This window comes from Cololabis saira, chromosome 9 (genome assembly GCF_033807715.1).
Source record: "Cololabis saira isolate AMF1-May2022 chromosome 9, fColSai1.1, whole genome shotgun sequence".
Taxonomy (NCBI): domain Eukaryota; kingdom Metazoa; phylum Chordata; class Actinopteri; order Beloniformes; family Belonidae; genus Cololabis; species Cololabis saira.
The window spans coordinates 21902963-21916721 of NC_084595.1; positions in this window are offsets into that span (position 1 = coordinate 21902963).

The window sequence follows — 13759 nt, forward strand, 5'->3', positions numbered from 1 at the left end:
ATTTTCAAGTCCATTTTATGCTATAAGGTTCTCAGACAACGGAGGCTGATCATTTTATCCATACAGTAAATGACCTTTTATTGAGAATGTCAATAGAAGGATCTGGTTACCTACATTGAGGGAGAGGGAGGAACTTAATTGCTCCCAGTGAGTGCAGTCTGAGGACTTGATTAGACCTTGAACCACTTCTCATGTTTTTCATTTGTGTGGTGACGACCTTCCTCCTGACTGAAATCAGCCCGGGCTCATTCCATGTCCACCACTCTCTGGAGATTCATGCCCCAGTGACTCCATCTGACTGCTGACTTCATTCTCGTAACTCTGTAGAAGATCTGTTAACTCTTTAAAAAGCAAAGAGCTCATTATTTTCATTCGTATATTGTCTGTCTCCTGACCAGCAGGTAGTCTGTGAAATATAATTTAAGCTCCACTCGAGGCTATAAATGACCTAAAATCATTCCCTAATTTGGAACAAATTCTCTTCTTCCTAAAAGAAAATATGTGTCATTGAGAATATTTTTATTTAATCAAACAATTAGGTCAACCTAATGACTAGCATTTAGGACTCAGAAGTAAATTTCTAATGCAGACTAAATACATTTATGACAGGCAGAGCTGACTTATGTTAAAGCTTTTTTTTTGTTTTTGTTCTTTTTTCCACTTAAAAAAACATGCACCAACAGCTAAAAACGGAAATCACAATTATACTGTTCAACTGATCCACCTGCCATTAGCAAGATGAATTATCTGGGTCCATACAAGTGACAACAGCTACAGAGGGAAAATAATCCTGGTGCCTCTCAGACCTAGCCTCCCAGACACCAACAGGAAACAGACAGGGGCTGCTCGGACCCCAGAGACCCAGACTGAGAGAGGGAGAGAGAAATAAACGAGATAAGCACATTTACCAAAGCTGTGATTGTGTGGAAGAGTGATAGGCGCTTACTTCTTGTGCAATAAAATAAATTATGCAGCACAGTGCTGCACAGTTGTTACACTGGTTTAGCTGCCCTCTGAGGTGACTCTGAAAGCTCGATGTGAACAATGTGAACAGTCATGGGGGGGCGGGGGTTGTCGAAGACAAACAAATACAGTTATTGAAATGATTATACCATTAAGATCAAATCTGTTCTAGGAAACACAAACATATACAGTATGGTATATACTAGTATCTCTCTCTCTCTATAAATATATGTGTATATATACAGAGAGAGAGAGAAAATAGGGAAGAAAATGCAATAAAGGCCTGTGTCCATTTACCTTTGTTAGTGCATAAACTTGGCTGCGTGGTGTTTTCCAAGGATGTTGTTTTAGGCTGCATTAACCATCACTGTAATAAACTGAGTGGGAGGATTACGTGTGGATCCCAGATCTGTATTAAAACAGAAATAAAACAAGTTACCTTTGTCATATCTAAGACAAAAATGGAGAGAGGTCTTGACGAATTTTGTAAAACTCAGCATGTTTATTATTTCAAGTCGGATGCTCTCGGCTATTTTGCCTCTTCTAAAAGCAAAAAAAAAGAAAGAAAAAAGCTGTTTGTTCATGTCAGAATTTATGTGCCCAGTTAATTTTCGCTTATGAGTGCCAACTCTTATCTGTAAGAAAAAAAAACCCATCCATACAAATCTCTGCAGTGACTTTTTGTGCATTTTCACTTAGGGATTTCTGATGTGATACTACAAGATTAATGCTTACGCGCCTGTTTTTTGTTTTGTTCTGCATTTTTTGACTTGTTGACTTTAATTACAAGTATGACACAGTTTAATTGTGAATACTTGTCATGAACACTTACCATGATGCAATTTGTTTACATTTTTGTTGTCAGACTTTTCTGCGTAGATAATGCCTGTGTCTCTTTACCTGGATAAACATGTTCATAAGGCTTTTGCTTTAGAAAAATAATGGCTTTAAATGCCAGAGAGAAAACCTTTCTATTTTCATAGAAAAGAAATAGCAGTATATTATAGTATGTATATATAGTAACATAAGACATTGTGATGGAAGATCATCACTCACTCAAAGGGACACACAGGCCATGTGATCCAAAGATAACATCTACATTTCTTGAAAACAAAACACATAAATGTTCCGTGGCATTACGCTCGTCAAATCTGATGGCCAGAGGTTGTAGGATGACTAATGGCGTATAAACAATGACATCATGCCAGTGGGCAGCGTTTTTGAGCTCTGCACCAGTGAGGTCACTGGTCTCCTAATGACTTCCTCGGGGTGCGGGGCCAGCCTTCTTCTCTGCAGCTCAGGGCACATGACCCGCAATGCTTGACTGCTGCCTCTACTTTTAATCCGTTTAGTCAATAGTTGAAGACAGTTGCAGGATTAATGCTGAACATTTTTCTATTCCTAGTCCAAATGCCTCATTTAAGTGTTGTGCTTTGAATATAAAGCATGATATGGTATTCAAATAGTAACATCGCTATCTGTGCCAGAACTGCAGCCAATATTTACATTTGAATTAATTATGCCATACATGATTATATTGTAGAAATCACGCCATGTCTTGTAAAATTTAATGTAAAATGTATGCTTTTATGTTAACTAAGCAAGGAGTCATTGTGGTATGGAATTAAAAATCAACTCTTTGTGTGAGAAAACTGTGTGATGGTGTTTGCCAACTAAAGCTGCGGTTGCTGGACAAATATGTCCTCAGTATAACTGCCTCACATCTGTATTTGTTCTGCTCTGAATCATAGGTGGCCCAAAGCTGTCTTGATAAATAGCTACTCCAGGCAAGTATGCTGTATGCTCTCTGACACTATAGGTCACATAACCTTGTTGTCGGGACTAAGACTAATGCAATGTGAAGTGTCAAGTTATTATACTGAAACTAGACTGTGGAGCGGAACCTGAGCCACTGTGGTGATAGCAAGTAGGTGAAACAAGGCAAGGTGAATGTAAAAAGGTCATAAAAGGAGGCGATACCGAGCAAATGAGAGGGTATGAAAGGGAAAATATTCAATGCTAAGTGGGTCTTGTTGGAGGTGACAAAGGCCACTGAGGTTCTTGCGAGTCAACGCGAGTCATAATTGGCTACTCCGAGTCGGAGCAATGCAAAACATAGTGCTGACTTGCAAGACGTACATGATGCCAGGAAGGGGATGTGTTTGTTTATTTCAGGAGAACTAAATAATGCAGTAATAATCCTCCTTGCGTTGTCTCTGGAGCAAATGCCTCAGCACCTGTCAAGAATTTGCAGTACGTTGTCTATTGAGAGAGTTGCAAGAAGAAAACATGTTATTATTACAAAGCAAAGTAAACTCAAGTGTCTGCAGATGGCAAAAAAGAAAAGAAAAACAAAGTCACAGCTGTTAATACAGTGTGAAACATGAGATATGAAATATAAATGCAGCAGGAAGGGACAGAGAACAAACTGCATCAGACTGAAGCTAATGACTTCCCATTACACACTGTAGCCTATAGCCATGCTGCGCTATGGAGAATGGAAGATAAGCTGTTAAATTAGTTGTATTTTTTCAAATACCTACTAGTACAAACCCAGCTGGATAGTACATTGGAATTTCAAAAATATGCACATTTCAAATTATACAAATTTTCTGTAAATAATGAAAATTTATACAGCAGCATTTACATAAAACTTGTGGTGTGAAGGGCTTTTTTTTCAGCTTTTCTTAAATTTTGGCAGCAATGTGGCTTGGTGGTTAGCACTGTTGCCTCACAGCTAGGAGGTTCCTGGTTTTCATATCTCAGCAGGAGTGTTTTTGTGTGGAGTTTGCGTGCTGCGTGGGTTTTCTCTGGGTACTCTGCCTTCCACAGTCCAAAAACATACACGTTAAGTTATTGGTGATTCATATATCATAGATCATCGCCCATAGATATGAGTGTGTGTGCAAATGTTTGTCGCCATGTCACCTGTATATAGTGTACTCCTGAAGAGAGGAGGGACAGGCTCCAACAAATCCCTGTGACCGTTAACAAGAATACGTGGGTGTATATATAGATATGGTTTGGATATACTAATTTTGTTTTTCAGGGGGATACAGAATTGATAAAACTTCACAGATCTATTAAGCCAAAGCAACAGGATAACGAAAGTAATCCTTCTGCAACACTATCTCACTCTAGAAAGTGTAGTCTACAACACACACCAGCTGTTTAACAATAAAACCTCCTGCTGACAACTTAAAGAGCTGCAGGCCCCACTCAGCCATTCATAGATCTACACATATTTACCTTTTATGAAGTCTAGGGAACATTTTTTCTGTCCTGCACCCAACCAATGAACACTTTGGAGGCAACGTGGGGTTCAGTCTCTTCCTCAAAAACACTCACTCATGGAATACAAGGCCAGGAAGCAAACCAACACCTAATGCCTCCTCAGTTCTTTTTGCATCTCCTGAATTCACTTCACGCACGCATACTTTTGTGGAAACTTTCACAAGCAAAAATAAATAAATAACTAAAGCTGCAAGCAGCGATGAACGGGCCCTCGCACCCTTGTGCACGTTCAGGCGTGCGGCAGTGGAAGCGCTTTTATGACTTGCATGTAGATGTTTTCAGGCCTGGACATTTAGCGGATGACACCAGCCACGACTCTCTATATCAGTGGTCCTCACTCCTGGTCCTCGAGAGCCGCTGGCCTGCATGTTTTTGACGTTTCCCTGCATCAACACACCTGATTCTAATTAGTGGTCATCACCAATCTTTCCTCCAGGTCTGCACAGTTCTGTTGGTGACACAGTCATCTGTATCAGGGTCAGTGTTGGGCAAGTTACATCCAAAATATAATACATTATATATTACTAGTTACTGTCATTTGAAAGTAATTAGTTACATTACAATATTACTATATCTGAATTGTAATGCGTTACACTACTTGTGTATTACTTTTGAGTTACTTTCAACAAAATAGCAAAAAAAGATAAATCTTGTCCCACTGGCAGATTTTTCTACTTATTTCAAGTGAAAATTTACTTGAAACAGGTGAAAATTGTCAAATAAGTTATTTTTCTGGTGTTATTTTTCTGGTGATGACTCTAAATGTTGAAATAGCAGTAAAACCACATTCATTGATGAAATGACATAAGGGATGGAAAGGAGGGATGGCAGTTTTACAGGGGGGATGATTTGGACCGTTTTTATTTCAGGGGGGATGATTTGGACCGTTTTTATTTCAGGGATGATTTGGACCGTTTTTATTTCAAGGGGGGATGATTTGGACCGTTTTTATTTCAGGGGGGGATGATTTGGACCGTTTCTATTTCAGGGGGGGATGATTTGGACTGTTTTTATTTCAGGGGGGATGATTTGGACCGTTTTTATTTCAGGGGGGATGATTTGGACCGTTTTTATTTCAGGGGGGGTGATTTGGACTGTTTTTATTTCAGGGGGGATGATTTGGACCGTTTTTATTTCAGGGGGGATGATTTGGACCGTTTTAAATTCAGGGGGGGATGATTTGGACCGTTTTTATTTTGGGGGGGGGGGGTGATTTGGACCGTTTTTATTTCAGGGGGGATGATTTGGACTGTTTTTATTTCAGGGGGGATGATTTGGACCGTTTTTATTTCGGGGGGGGGGGGGTGATTTGGACCGTTTTAATTTCAGGGGGGGTGCCATCACATCACCCCTCATCCCCCCTCAACTCGAATACTGCTCACACGGAACTCAGAACTTCTTCATAAATAACTCCCAGAGAGAAAAAAAACACCAGCAAGCTAACAAACAAACCAATACAGCTCTCAGAGTTAACAAAACGAACCAGCAATCACCAACTCGCAGCTGTTTTAACCTCTCCTCCTGATGGGCTGCAGGTGTGGTTTAAGGCTGATTTATGGTTCCGCGTTACACCAACGCAGGCCATACGCCGTGGGTTACGCGAACTACTGCGTACCCTACGGCGAAAGTCTGCGTCGATTTAACGCGGACCATAAATCCGCTCTCACAGCGCGACTGACTGGGAGCCCGGCTCGTGCAGCTCCTCGCCGACTCCGCGCTCATATATATTTAATAAATGTATAAAGCCCATATATTAATAAAGCCTTACTTGGCCGAGCCCTAACGCTGAGACCATGGTAGATTTAAGTTACACGCGGACACGCCGCACTGTTGACTTTTCCCTGCCGGCTCTGCCTACTAACAGTCCCCACACAAACAGTGTCCAGCGGCGCTACGTTCCGTCGCGCCGCGTTCCCAACGCTTTTTTCTGTTGTCGGGATGTCTCGCGGACGCGGTGTTGGTGAATTCTTTAAAAAACAACAGCTAAACGGGTTAAAATGCGTTGTAACGCGCGTTACTTAGATTGTAACGAGTAAAATATTACCGAAAATGTATTAGTAATGCGTTATATTACTGCGTTACAGCAAATAGTAATACATTACTGTAATTGCGTTACTTTTGTAACGCGTTACCCCCAACACTGATCAGGGTTTCCTAGAGCAGGGAAACATCAAAAACATGCAGGACAGCGGCTCTCGAGGACCAGGAGTGAGGACCACTGCTCTATATCAAACCATTCAAAGGTTATGGCAGAAAGTAGGGACTATCAAATATCGACCAATCAGAAGAAGGGGCGGGGCTAATTTGCACCAATTATGTTCAAGGATTCAAAACCATGTCCGATGACACAACCCACGAGTCTTTATGTCAAACCATTCAAAAGTTATTGCAGAAAATAGGATCTATCAAATATCGACCAATCAGAGGAAGGGGTGGGGCTAATTCATGGCAATGAAGGTCAAGGATTCAAAACCAAGTCAGATGACACCACCCACGACTCTCTATGTCAAACCATTCAAAAGTTAGGGCAGAAAGTAGGGACTATCAAATATCAACCAATCAGAAAAAGGGGCGGGGCTAATTTGCACCAATTATGTTCAAGGACTCAAAACCGAGTCCGAAGACACCACCTACGACTCTTTATGTCAAACCATCAAAGGTTATGGCAGAAAGTAGGAACTATCAAATATGAACCAATCAGCTGAAGGGGGGGCTCGCTTTTTGGCGTCTATTGTCGGCACGGTAACGCTTTTGACTGAGAAAAGTAATACCCATCGTCGCAGGATTAAGACGCACATTATTAGGCCGTCAGGTCAACCACGTAAATGTCTTCAGAAAGAGGATCTCGCTCCCACCTCTGGTGTGTACATTCTTTTCACTTTAAAAAAAGAACTATTTATGTTAAGCATAGGATAAAAAGTTGAACTCGGATTTCTAGGAAGTATTTTCACAATCGTTATTTTAATAGCGGGACTCTTTCCAGCGGCGCTTGTGTAAAGGAGCGCTGCGGCTGCGTTACGTGATCGCGCTGGACCAATAACAGCGGCCCCTGATGTAAACAAACCTGTCGTAATGCCACCTTGTCTTCCCAAATATGTAGAAAAATACAATATAATGAGCCGAAAAGTGCACAAAAATGACTAAAAACAGTGTTATATGATGCCACAATGAAATAATAAAAAGTGCCCATAATGTGATTTCGTTTTTATCATTGTGTGTATCTTTCTCCTTAGACATCTCTATGCAACACTATCCCATTAATGTCACGATCATGATAAGTAATATACCTAACCTCAAGTTAATATAAAACCACTATATTTATTTGGGGCTATTTCAGCATATCTTGATTGAAATGAAATTAATAACAATCATGGCCCTGTCAGTGAAATGGATTTGATCTACTTACTTAACTACACCTACAGGACTGTCTCAGAATATTGTGATAAAGTTCTTTATTTTTTGTAATGCAATTAAAAAAAAAACAAAAATGTCATACATTCTGGAGTCATTAAAAATCAACTGAAATATTGCAAGCCTTTTATTAGTATTAGAAATAGTTCTTTTTTTTTTAAGTGAAAAGAATGTATACACCAGAGGTGGGAGCGAGATGAAACGAAAAGGTGGGTGACCATGATGTATAACACACCTGGGTGCACGTTACGGTTCGGGCGAAGAAGCGGCCGAAAAAATGGCATAAATTGCGCCAAAATTACACAACTAATTCAAAATGGCCGACTTCCTGTTCGGTTTCGGCCATGGCGCCAAGAGACTTTTCTTTAAGTTGCGACATGATACAGGTGTGTGCGATTTTTGTGCATGTACGTCAGACCGTATTAAATTTTAGGCCAGGCCTGGCTTGCGTGCAAAATTTGGTGACTTTTGGGGCACGTTTAGGGGGGCAAAAAGGCCCTCATTTCGTCGGAAGAAGGAAACTAAAAATAACGAGGAAAAAAAAAAATCCTACAGATACAATAGGGATAAATAAATAAAAATAAAACTTTTAATATGGCCCAGAACACTTGCAATTATGTAGAAGGGGAAGGCTGGTGGCATTAACTCATGACCTATCATACGAAATATTTAAATTTCAGCCAAATCTCACCCAGCTTTTTCACTTTTCAACTCTGTTGTGACTCGTGATTAATCAGATTTAAGTTATTAAAGGCTTGGAAATTCAAACAAATACATTGGTGGGTCTAGTCAAAACAAAATCAATCACACATTGTAGCATTACCTAAGTGGAATGCTCCTGAGCTGCAATCCCTCCACTGATTCTTTAACTCAACACTGAGTTGTTGTTAAAGGGGGAAAAGAGTCAGTTAGAATCAGTTAAAATCTGTACTACCAAATTAAGTATAAACACATAAATGGTTTGACAAACAATTTCTGTATTACTGTATTACTGATCATAACTGAGGATATTTGAAAAAACAAAATACCAAAAAACAGAGAACTAGCTCCTCCTCCCTCCATATCTCCCTGAGAAAACACACCCCATCATTAATGCTTATAAGCCCTCCCCCGTTGATGATTGACTGGAGCGATGTTTGTTATGTTATAAGGGGGAGGTTGCACACGTTTTACTTGTTCAGTTTACAGAGCCAGGGCTGTGCATGGAGACCACGGTTAGTTTACACTGTTTCATGACATGGACAGCTGCAAATGGTGAGAGAGATATACAGTATTCACTGAATGTGACAAAGTATTCTGAATCACAGAGAATACCTTACCCTAGCTTTAAATGTTAAAAATATGCCCCTGAGTCATCACTACTAAGGTAAAATGGTTAACTCAGCCAACTGAAATTCATAACATTCCCCATCCTAATAATTGTGCAGCGCTCCAATTTACATTTTTGGATCATCACTAAGTTTTGATTACAGAAATAGAGATCCTTGAAATCCTTATACATTTTGGAGTTGGATGTAAATAATGAACCTTACCACATAACCTATGCAATATATATTTTCAACTTTCCCTTTTGTCCAGGGATGCAGATATGCTTTCAAATAATCTAGTTTTGAGTACATACTTGTATACAAACCTGGGAAGTTTAAACTGATTGCTCTGATTCCATATTGTATTTCTCACTGCAGCTGTGCTGTCCCTCTGTTTTGTTTGTAAATGAACACCGACTGGAGTTACAAAAAAGCGCCAGCATTTTAACTTCTAGGTTGAAGCTAATGTCTAATTAAAAATTTGCAGATCATCAACTGACTACTGGAGACTGGCTCAAAAAGCGAGATTATTTCCATTGACCCCCATATAGAAATGTCCAAGTTCGGAAGAGATATAAACATATTTACAACCTTCTGGTCTCCATAGCTACATCTCACACCCAGGACAATTGTACAAGTATGATGTTTTTAATGTTCTACAACTGATAAAATTATATAAAGCAACACATTTATGTATAATTAGAGGCACCTACTTTTGATTAGCAGCCAGCTGAGCCAGTGCTTAGATACCATCACTTCATCATCAGTCATCATTTTGGCTACGAAGTTTGGACTAACCCATCCCAGCCTAAACACAGTGATATCACCATCAAAATGACATCGGAAATGGAATATTCTGCTGCAAACATTCGCTTGCAACTCCACAGCTCCTCCGAGCAGCCACGGCAAACTTTGACTGGCGTAAGGTGGGTATGTTCCAAACAGCACACGTCTACGTTGGCCAAGTTATTTCACCAATTTAATGTGCAACACTTCACCATGCAGTTAAAGGAAGAAAAAGCTTCAAATCTGCTCTCCAGCCAACCTGTGGATGATGTCACAGAGGGTTTGTACATTAATTATACAGTGTAAAATGTTACTTTCAATTAAAACACTGACGTCCCCGGATATTAGCAGTTAGCTAACTAAAGACACACATGATTGAAGTGTTTGCATGAGTTCCTTTGTGTGCTTGTGACTGGCTTTCTCTTTTCAGTTCTGCTCATTTGGCTTCTTCAGATCCTTTGTGCAATTTAACTGCATCAGGTAACATTTTCTCTCTTAATGTTGTTTATGCAGTCATGGTACCTATGAATGCAGTCTGATGGCCTTGAGCTTTACGCTCATTGCATCTCCACAGTTGATCCAGGGCATATATTGCGCTAAGAGACACAAAGGAACACAAAGGAAACATTCAAGTGTATCTTGATTATAAGTAATGATTTAGACGGAAGAACTTTTGTATGGATAACTTCACAGTGAACTAATTTCAGAGTTTTTTTTTATGACATCTTCAGTCTCTTTGTAGTCTCATGGTGAAGCAACTGGACTCATTACATGTTTTGCAACAGCAACAGTGACAAGGGTGGACAACACGGTTTTTCAAAGCTTGACACATCTCTAGGTGCATGAAGCAGCTTTTGATAATCATTCCCAGCATGTTGCCATCCTTTGTTTGAGTCATCATACCTCCAAGATGAGAAAATGTAGCAAAGAATATTTAATGTTTTAGAAAGAGGGGAAAAAAGGAAAACATATCAGAGGTGTCTGGTGACAAACATGTTGTCACTTAAGGTAGAATTGTCACATTTTGCTTTGTTGTATGCTTTCACATGAATTTAAGCTGTTTTTCTGTATTCCAACTCAATGACCCACTTGCCTTATCTTGAATAACAAATGGGTTTAAACACTTAATCTTCATCAAGATATTGACAATAGGCTTTTGTTTGTTTTTAAATGTTGGGATATACATTCAAGCTCTGACAGAGACAGAGACAAGAAATGAGCTTCAGTCCTGGATGATATTTGAACAAGTGACATTTATATGGTATAACTTAGATTTAAGCCTCTTGAAAGGCATACGGCTCCTTTTGAAAATATGTAGATGTAAAATAATAACAATACTGTGGAAAGAATCAAGACAGTAAAAACAAAAGGTTTATTTATATATTTAGAGCACATAATATGCAACACAACATAATATTTCTAGTAGTATTGCTAATATTATTTTCTAGAAGACAATCAAATATATAGATACATACAGTATTTTTTGTCAACAACTAACAATAGTCGATGTAAAATTTTAGGTTGTAGCCTACTCTTTTTTTTTAAGCAATTTTCTCTCTTTCCAGCCAATCAAATGTTTTCTAACATTGTATGTAGAAGAACACAGTTTATTTGGTAAGTATACAATTGTTTGAAACACAAACTAAGATGTAAATATTGTGAGTGTCATGGGTAAGGGCATGAACAAAGCACTGTGGATTGTTTTTAGGTTTTACTGTGTTACTTTGTCACGTTAATTGCTTATTTCAGTCATGGCTGGTGGTTGAAGAAAAGTATAAAACATTGAATTGTGAACCCCAGTCAGCTATGTGTGTGAGGAGTTCATGCATCATAAGAATTATTTAGATAAATGAACAAATGAATAAAAGAATATTTACAGCCGTCAACATTTTAACATGCAAATGTATGGAGCTGATGAAATGCCATTTGATAAAGATGAAAGTTTACATAGAAATAAATATCAAATGCGTAGTTTGTAATTTTCCATCCATCCATTATCTATACCCGCTTTATCCTTTGCAGGGTCACGGGGGTCTGCTGTAATGCCACAGACTTTATACAAAATGCATAAAAGACATTAAAAGAAAATCCGCTGAGCTCAGGGAACATAAAACTCTTCAGTCATTCATTTCTGCAGGAACAATGATTTTCCTAGTCTGAAGGACTTGCATTGCTTTAAAATAAAAGGTAATCGAGGAAATTTTGATTCACCGGTACTTGATCGGTCCAAGTACACGTATGTCAATCAATTTTTCAAAAAGGTCAGGAGGAGCGCAACCGATTCTGAATGGAGAAGCAGTGCTTAAACATCTTAGACAAAACATCAGTTGACTGATCACAAAAGGAGATGAATTACACTGAAATGCTTTGGCCATGAAGTAGACGAGACGTCGTGCTTGGAATAATTTCAGTCTTAACAAGGGTACACAGCTAAAATATACAGTTCACATTGTCCGACTAGTTTTTGGAAACCATAAATACAACAAACACACAAAGCTTGAATCCATGTGTGTTGTTTTTAACTCATGTGATTTATTTACTTCTCAAATGGACAAACACCACCGGTATATTGATAGAAATGAAACTGAAATTGAATAAAGTGTTTCTTAAAACAAAATAGAAAAATGCAGAAAAATACAATTTAGTCTAAGGTGACACATTTAATAAAAAGGAAATGGTGTAGCCTATTCAACATCTGTCATTTGCCATGGTGACTTTTAACCTTCTTTGTGAGTTGCAGAGTTCAGATATTGATTAGAGAAATTGCTTACTAATGAAAACTAAACCAGAAATGTAACAACCTTAAAATGAAATGCAGGAATGATTTCAAATGATGTTTTCACATTATTTTTGAAATTGCAGCAGCAAGAGTAGACAAACACCTGCTTCCTGTCACAATCCTTCAAATGCCTTCTTTTTTTCTTAGTCACTATAAAATACTGCTATCAGTTCGGAAATGAGTCCATCTGATATTAAAGCAATATTCCAGAACCAAAATGGGTCAATGGGTTTAAATGAAATTGAAAATGAACCTCTACAGATGTAAGGAGAGTTAGGATCAAATGTTAATTAACTCCACTGTTTTAAGCTCAAAGGCCGCTCAGGACTAATCTCTTAATAGAAGTCAGTGCTGCTGAAGAGCTCAGCGCAGTCTATGGTCCATTATACCTCTGCTCAGTAAATCACACAACCGTACACTACTCTCATGTCTCACTTTACGAGCATCTACCAAAGCAAGCTGTAATAGAGCAAAATTATTATCCAAGCATGATGATCAGGATATTTTACACCCAAATTTTGGTCAAAATGAGCTGCTCACTGTAAAATCTTGGAAAAACAAACCAGCTGTGTGCAAGGATGATGCCTTAAGTGCTGTCTTGATGGATTTAAATTTACAAATTGCCTATGAAAATAACGTTTAATCAAGACATAATTTTCACATTAATTCATGTTTCAAGTGACATGGATCTAACAAGTCATCACAGGATTCAAAATATGTTTAATATTCCTGTAGAAAAATGCACTTTTCTTAGAAAACAAATAATCCTTTTCTTTGATTGCATTAATGTTTAAAGTACTTTGACACAATTAGTATTTACATATCTAAACTTTCGTTTACTTAATCGATAAACCAAATTAATGTATTTGTAATCCCATCTGAATACCGATGGCCGATGATGAGAAAATAACAATATAGTAAAATATGCTTGTAATAATAAAAATATATTGAGAAATTTTACACCTAATGACAATTTAAATAAACTAATAAATGAATAATGAATGCAATAGTAAATGATGATACTGACGTAACTCAAATATGCCATTAAATATGTCTTCAAGAATATTATTTAGTTATAAACTATTTAATAAATCTTCAAATTATTATACAGAGCGGTAAAATGCTGGCAGTGTATCCTAGCACATGTAAGATGAAGGCACCACACCCAAAGGATCAATGGAGGATTTAATTTTTTAAGTGAAATCAGCTTTCACGATAT